Source organism: Bison bison, unplaced genomic scaffold (assembly GCF_000754665.1).
Source record: "Bison bison bison isolate TAMUID 2011002044 unplaced genomic scaffold, Bison_UMD1.0 scf7180017864043, whole genome shotgun sequence".
In the NCBI taxonomy this organism is placed as follows: domain Eukaryota; kingdom Metazoa; phylum Chordata; class Mammalia; order Artiodactyla; family Bovidae; genus Bison; species Bison bison.
In genome coordinates this window covers 7,891,285-7,898,033 of record NW_011494615.1, presented here as the reverse complement: position 1 = coordinate 7,898,033, position 6,749 = coordinate 7,891,285, and the positions used below count along the sequence as shown (strand labels likewise).

General features: G+C 48.2%; 1 protein-coding gene across 1 annotated transcript in view; it reads left to right on the top strand.

Annotated features, from left to right (window-relative positions):
* Nucleotides 1-6,749, top strand: part of TRIM71 (tripartite motif containing 71, E3 ubiquitin protein ligase) — a 61,937-nt gene that overhangs the window by 827 nt on the left and 54,361 nt on the right. The window lies entirely within an intron of this gene.

Sequence of the window (6,749 nt, the reverse complement as noted above, 5' to 3'; positions counted from 1 at the left end):
ACATCGAACGCGGCCCGCCAGGTCCCGCTGCAGCCGCTGCTGCGGCGGCGGCGCAACAGCTCGGGCTCGGGCCGCCCTTCCCAGGCGCTCCCTTCTCCCTCCTCTCCGTCTTCCCGGAGCGCCTCGGCTTCTGCCAGCACCACGACGACGAGGTGAGTGTGGGGACCGCTCCCGCGGGGGACTGAGGCCCGGCGACTTGGGCAGCGGGTCTGGGCCCCAGGGGAGCTGCGGGGGTGTTCGCAGGGGTCTCCGGGCAGGTCCCCGACTGAAGGAGAGAGTCTTCTCCCCCTTCCGGATTTTTACATTTTTCTTTTTGACTACGTGGCAGTCAACTGCCATGGAGCCGACGACCCTGTGTGTGCGGAGAAGAGCTGGCTTCTGTGTGCTGGCCACAGAGGGTCCCAGACGCGAACTTCCCCTCCTCCCGCTTCCATATCTAGTTTTCTGGCTGGCCAAACGTGGTAATCGCTGTCTCCAGTATAGGCAGGAGCTGGGGTAACACAGATGTTTGACTGTGTAGACCTGGCCTCCGTGGCCGAGGGTCCCTACTCTGCTCCCCCAGACAGCTCCCGAGGTTGGAGATACCCCCCCTCTTTAGAGACTTTGGTTTCCTCATTTCTGTTTGACAAAACGGGCAGGCTATTGTTTTAAGTAAGGCACGGGATGGAGGCGTGTGTGTGTGTGCGTGCGTAGATGTGGTCTTGTGGGGGTACACTAGAGGCCTCCTGGCATACTGAGGGCTCCTGTTTAGGTTTTTCCCCCACTTTAGTTTTGTTTGTTTAAAGTTCCTCGATGGTTGCTTTTAAGTAAGGCATTGGCCAGGAGTTAGGGGATCGAGTGGGTGAGTGTGGGGTACACGTGCCCGGAATGCCCTGGTTTTCCACGTGCGCGATCAGGAGGGCGGACTATACTTGTAGTTGGGATACCTCCTTGTGTGGGATAAGCGGGCAGTTGCGGATCTGTGAGGGCCTTGGGTCTCCACCTCCCGAGGTTCCGTTTCCGTAACGTGGAGAAAAAGCGCGTTCTGGCCCCTGAACCTCCCTTGTGTGGACATGAGCCTCGTGGGCCACCGCTGCGCCCGGAGCTGCGGGTTGGGGGCGGGGGGGGGGGTACCTTGCTGCTTGCCCTCACCCAGCTGGAAGTCCTCGGGCTGCCCCCGCCTGCCCCGGCTTCGGTCTCTCCGGGAACCGGTTTCCCAGGTTGGGAGGTGTCCCCACCCCGTTCAGCCTGAGGCTCGACTGCCCCTGGGGAACAAGCCGATCCCGGCTGTACGCGGCTCGAACCGGGCACGTAGAGCCCGCGGGCTGAAGGGCAGCCTTTGGGCTCACTTGGCTCTTGGCTGTTGGTGGAATAAACCTTTCTTGTATATTTTTCACCTCGTGTACCACTTTAAAGTTATTGGAGCCCATGAGTGGAAGGGGCCGAACGTTTTGAGGCTCAGCCTCTGCTGAGAGGGTCGGTGCCTTGATGGGATCTACCTGTAGTCCCTCGGGGAGACGTGATGCTAGACTCGCCTTGCAGGGGAATAGGAGTCCTTGTGGGAGTCGCCGCCTGCGAGGTGGGGTGGGCGTGCTGGCTGCGAGCGCGGCTGAGGCTTGCCCCGCGCAGCCTTTTCCACTTCTAACCTGTTATTTGGGGAGGAGGGCGGAGCTATTGCTTGCTGGCCTTAAGCCGGCTTCTTCTATTGGAAAAAAGTTGAAATTCTAATCTACTTCTTGTGGATCCCTCATTTTCAAAGTTTCTTTCTGGGTACGAAGCCTAGGCGGGCCGTTATTCTTTGCCTTCCTTTTTTAAAGCTTTGAATGGACTCTTCTGAAAGTTTTCCCACATTCAGGGCTGAATGTTTCTAGCAGATTCTTTCAAAAAATGGATTGAGGTAAAAGAGATCTGAATCCCAATCTCGGGAATGGAAAGAGGGAACCAACTCACTGGGAAGTTTAGTGTCAACGGGGAGGAGGCGGGAGAGGGCGCCTCGAATCCGCCCCCGTTTCCCTCCTGGCAGGGGCGTAGATGGAACCCTCCCTCTCAGCAGTTGAGTTTAAATGTCAGGTTTTATTTATATTCCCAGTTAAAGATCCGTATACGTTTTATTTGGGTTAAAACAGTACATGCTCAGTGTTGCCAGACTTGTAAAAGGTTTATATACTTTTCAAATTATAAAACCATTCAAATAGTATGGGAGTGTGTGAAGTGAGCGGTGTTCCCCTCACCCTGGGAGGTACCTGGATGCCCTGAACATTCTATTTTTTAACGTGTGCAGTTCTGATGAAATTGTTGGGCAGAGGCATTAAGATACTACACTGTTAGACCAACTAACCTTTAAAAACACGAAATTTTCTCAGTTTTGAGCAAACTCTACTCCCCCTGCCCCCCTGTTGGTTTTAAAGAAGAAAACTTGGAAATTAATTTTTAGACCTTTTTAATATTTCCTGGGTTTGGAATGTTACCGAATTTAAGTTTAAAGGGACAGACCAGGGCTGTGAATGGGAAAGTCAGATGTTCAGAGGAAAAGCACCTGGTTCACCCAGGGGGTCCCAGCCCTGGCCTAAATTCTTTCTCTCCTTCCAAGGGAGTGATCTTTAATAGTTTCGGAATGATGTGCCTTCAGAAAGCCCCTTTTCCGATTGGGAAAAGAGCCTGAGGTCACTATGGAAGATGACCGCCTTGTCCTCTGATAGTGATGAAAGGAATGCCTAAATCCGTGTGATTTTCAATGGGTACAGTCTGCTTCGATTTTTGAAATGTGCTGTTCTGAGTTGCTCCGGTGTCAACAGGCTCTATGAAATAATTCAGCTTGCCCTTGTCTTATGGTGACTGATGCCACCTGACCTTGGGCAAGGGGACCCCCATGCCTGGCTCTTCCCCTTTAATTTTAGGGAGAGTGCGTCCAACAGTTGGCATCGAGGAGGGTAGCCGGTCGGGTCTCTTCCCCCAAACTGCGTTCCTTAAGCATCCCCGCTAGCGTGACAAGATGGTTCTCTGAGCGTTGGTTTAAAACATTAACCGGAAAACTAAAAGAAGGGAGCTGGGTTTTCCAGCGGAATGAAGGTTGCTTCCTCCTACTCTGTATTTGGTCCAGGCAAGAAACGAGAGTTTGGGTTTTTTGCCTCGGTGGCGGTCAGTCCAAAAGGCCTGCTGGCGGGCGGCCTGGCTGGGAATCGAGCGGGGGGTGGGTGGTCGGCGCCCCGGGACCGCTGGCCGCGCGCCTCCCACGGGGCCTGGGAGTGGCGGGCGGAGGCGGCTCGACCAGTCCGGAGCCGGTCTCCGCCAGCCGGACGCGGCGGGCCCGAGACAGGGTCGGCAGGCATCTGCGGGGAGAACTGGGGCGCAGATCTGGACCGGAGCGCACGGCTCCCGTCGTCACGAGGTGCCCTTAAATGTTGCGTTGCTTGCACGTGGGAAGCAAGCTCTTCCTTGGCTGCCTCGGAGGCGACACTGGGAGCAGAAAGGGTGTGTGTGTGTTCAGGGCCGGGCGGCAGCGCTCTGTAAATGGGAGAAGCTGAGTGGGGTCTGAGCCTGTTCTGGTCCCCGGAAAGGCCCTGTCACTTGGGAGTAGGGCAGGGGTGACCTAGTTGCCATCTTGAGCTGAGGGTTTCTTTGTAGACCCCGAAGATGGCAATGTTGGTTCCCAGTTAGGAAGGTGGGAGTGGGGGTGGATTTTCCTGAGTTTGCTGAATGGAAAGTGGGATGAAGGGACTAATGCAGTTTATTTCTGTGTGTGTGTGTATGTAACAAACTCCCTGGAAGATAGGTTCTAGAATTCCAATTCAATATGATCCTAAATGTTGACCCCAAATATTGAGGAAACCACTCTCCAAAAATCAGCTCCAAACAACCTGGAGGAAGAAGGTTTGCTGCCTAAAATAATTGATTGTGGAATGTACTCTTGTATCTTATTTTGAATAAGTTCCTATGAATGGCGACTTTACCCGAATTGGCACCAATATATTTTATTCTGTATTTGCAGAGGCTAAGTTTTCTCAGGCATGCATCCCTTTGTGTTTTAAAATTATGTGTGTGCCTTGTAAATTGTAAAATTTATAGTAAGAGGTTTTTTTGTTTAAGGACAAGAGTAAAAAATGAGTAAAAATGTGCATTCTAGTTGTTTCTGCTCTGCATCCTCTACCAGTTCGATAGGACTTGGTAGATGTATGTCTACTTAGCACACACATCTCACCTATTTACCGGAAAATCAGACCTTCCATACCTTGGAAATAGTTGGAAGGTTCCTGCTTTGAATCCAGTTCAGCAGGTGGATATTTGTAGATTGAAATCTGTTGAATTATGAAAATGTTTGAGGAAAACCTCCGGGAGAGAAATGTTCACTATTGGCTTGTCAGTATGTTAATTTTGAATATAATCTCTACACTGTGAACTTTAAAAAAATATTCACATGTGATTGGAGGAATGTGCCTGATCTTCCATAAACTGCACAAAGATGAGTTTCACCAACATGGCTCCCAGGCAAGTGGCTAGTTTGGCAAGCTGTGCTGGTAAGGTTGCCTCACAGGCACAGCCGAGAGTCAGAAAGGATGCTGGTGATCCTGAGGCTGTTGTGGAATAAGTGCTGTCTCTGGAGACTTAGGACCAATTTTTCTTGCTAAGGAGTAAACACTAGTTTGAGAGTTGCATAGACTTAGTTTTGGTCTACAGGATCTTTATTTCCAATGCTAGGAATATATATTTTGCAAACAAGGAAAATATTTTAGGAAGAAAATGGGTACTTTCAGTTCGTTTGATAGCACTATACGTTCTTTATGATTCAGTGTTTACAAGTTAAATAGTTGTAGGACTAAAGCAGTCTGAAAGTGTTTAAAGACTGAGTAAAATTGCCTTTTTCCATCCCAGCTTTCCTTCCCATTTTAGCTACTTATAAATGCTAATTCCAGGGAGTCCTTTTCAGATTTCAGGGCACTAAAACCAACATTAAAATGTAGAGTTTCCTAATTTCTCTGCACATGTAAAATTTTGAGCACAACTGTTTTGCTTCTTATGTTTTCATTAAAAAAAAAAAAAAAAACCAACTTCACATATGTAGAAAGGGAGTTAGCTTTGGAGGAAGCCATAAATGAGGTGAAATGGTTCAAATTCTTTTGTTGTTGAAGTAGTTTGCCAGGAGAAGAAAGAGTTTATAAACTTTTTCTGCTTATGAAGAATTTTAACTTACTTGATAATTCTATATAGCTCTCACATTTAACCCCCTCCAAATTTTATTTCCTTTGGGGCTTACTGAAGTCGCATGGGTTGCTTATTCTCACCAGTTCTCTCACAGGGCAAGGTTTATTTCAGATGTATTCATTCTTAGGGAATAAAGGACCAATTTGATGTCATTCTTCATGACACTTGAACGAAAGATTGAGAAGAATTCTACCACTCAGACGGTTTCCTCCTGCCTTTCCCCATAACACTAACAAAGAGTTCAGGGCTTGACTCACTGAGGCTGTTTGTGCCACCTCTGTTATTTTGGAAGGGAGGGAAAAGGTACTGATAAGAATTACAGTCGCCCAAAGGGAGCAAGATGCCACCCTCGCAGCCCACTCTGTTCTGGCTTCCCTTGAGCTTTCAAGTTTTGTGACTTGGAGGAGGAAGCCTGAGCCATCTTTCCTCTTCAGCTGATGCGACCTCCCGCTTCTTCAGTCCTAAATTATTCTCCTCCCTTTGAGGTTTTGTCTGTATCCACAAACCTAGTTGACTGAAACCAGATTGACTGTTTTGATTGACAAGGCTCTGACTTGTTAACAGAAAAATTGGGAGGGGTGTGGGGGGTTGAGCGTAGGCAATTTACATCTGAAACTTTGGCTTAAACCCTATTCCAGCGTAATTCTTTGCCTCCTCAGAGGGCATCTTCCACTTCCTTCGTGTTTTACTTTGCTTGCGGTTGGCTTTGAAGGTAGGGTGGAATGAAACAGGGGAAGACCTCTAACTCCTGGCTTTCATCTCCCACTCAAAACCAGCTGAAATTTGGGGAGATTCTGGTTTAATCTGAAGCTATCAGACCAATGTTTTGTTTTGTCCTCTTTTATGTAGATTTTTCTTACCTGAGTGTTAGTTCCTACCAAGTGAGTCCTGTTTTTAGTACATCTGTATAATGATCCCAGTTTAAGGATCAGTAGACATGAGAAATTAGTAATTTGTTCAAAAACAATATTCCACACAGTTGCCCTAAGGAAGTGGTGGTCTCTTTTTTTTTTTTTTTAATTAAGTTTTTATTGAAGGATAATTGCTTTGCAGAAGGAAGTGGTATTCTTTAGTGATACTGCTTTCAGTAATATACAGACTACAAGTTGAAGTTGTAAATATTGGGAAGAGGAGTCCTGATCATGAATAAGGGCATAATTTATTTAAAAAAATTTTTTGGCTACACCAGGGGGCATGTGGTATCTTAGTTCCCCAACCAGGTATCAAACCCATGCTCCCTGCAGTGGAAGTGCGGGAGTCTTAACCCCTGGACTGCCAGGGCTAAATTCTTGACTGTGATTGCTTATCTGACAAACTTGTGCAAATTGCACATTCTGCCGACATTAATGGGACTTGCATGAAGCAGAGCAGTGTGCATGAGACAATGAAGTGGATCAGGTCAGTTGTGTAGACTAGGGGCTCCCTTCCTGGCTCCCACACCCTATGAATTTTGAGGGTCCCTGAGTTGGTTTTGAGCCTCTGTCAAAGGTCAGCAACTGTATCCTTTAGTTGTCACTCCTGAAAAGTTCAGTCAGCCGTGTCCTTCCATCTAGCCTTAACTGTTCACAATT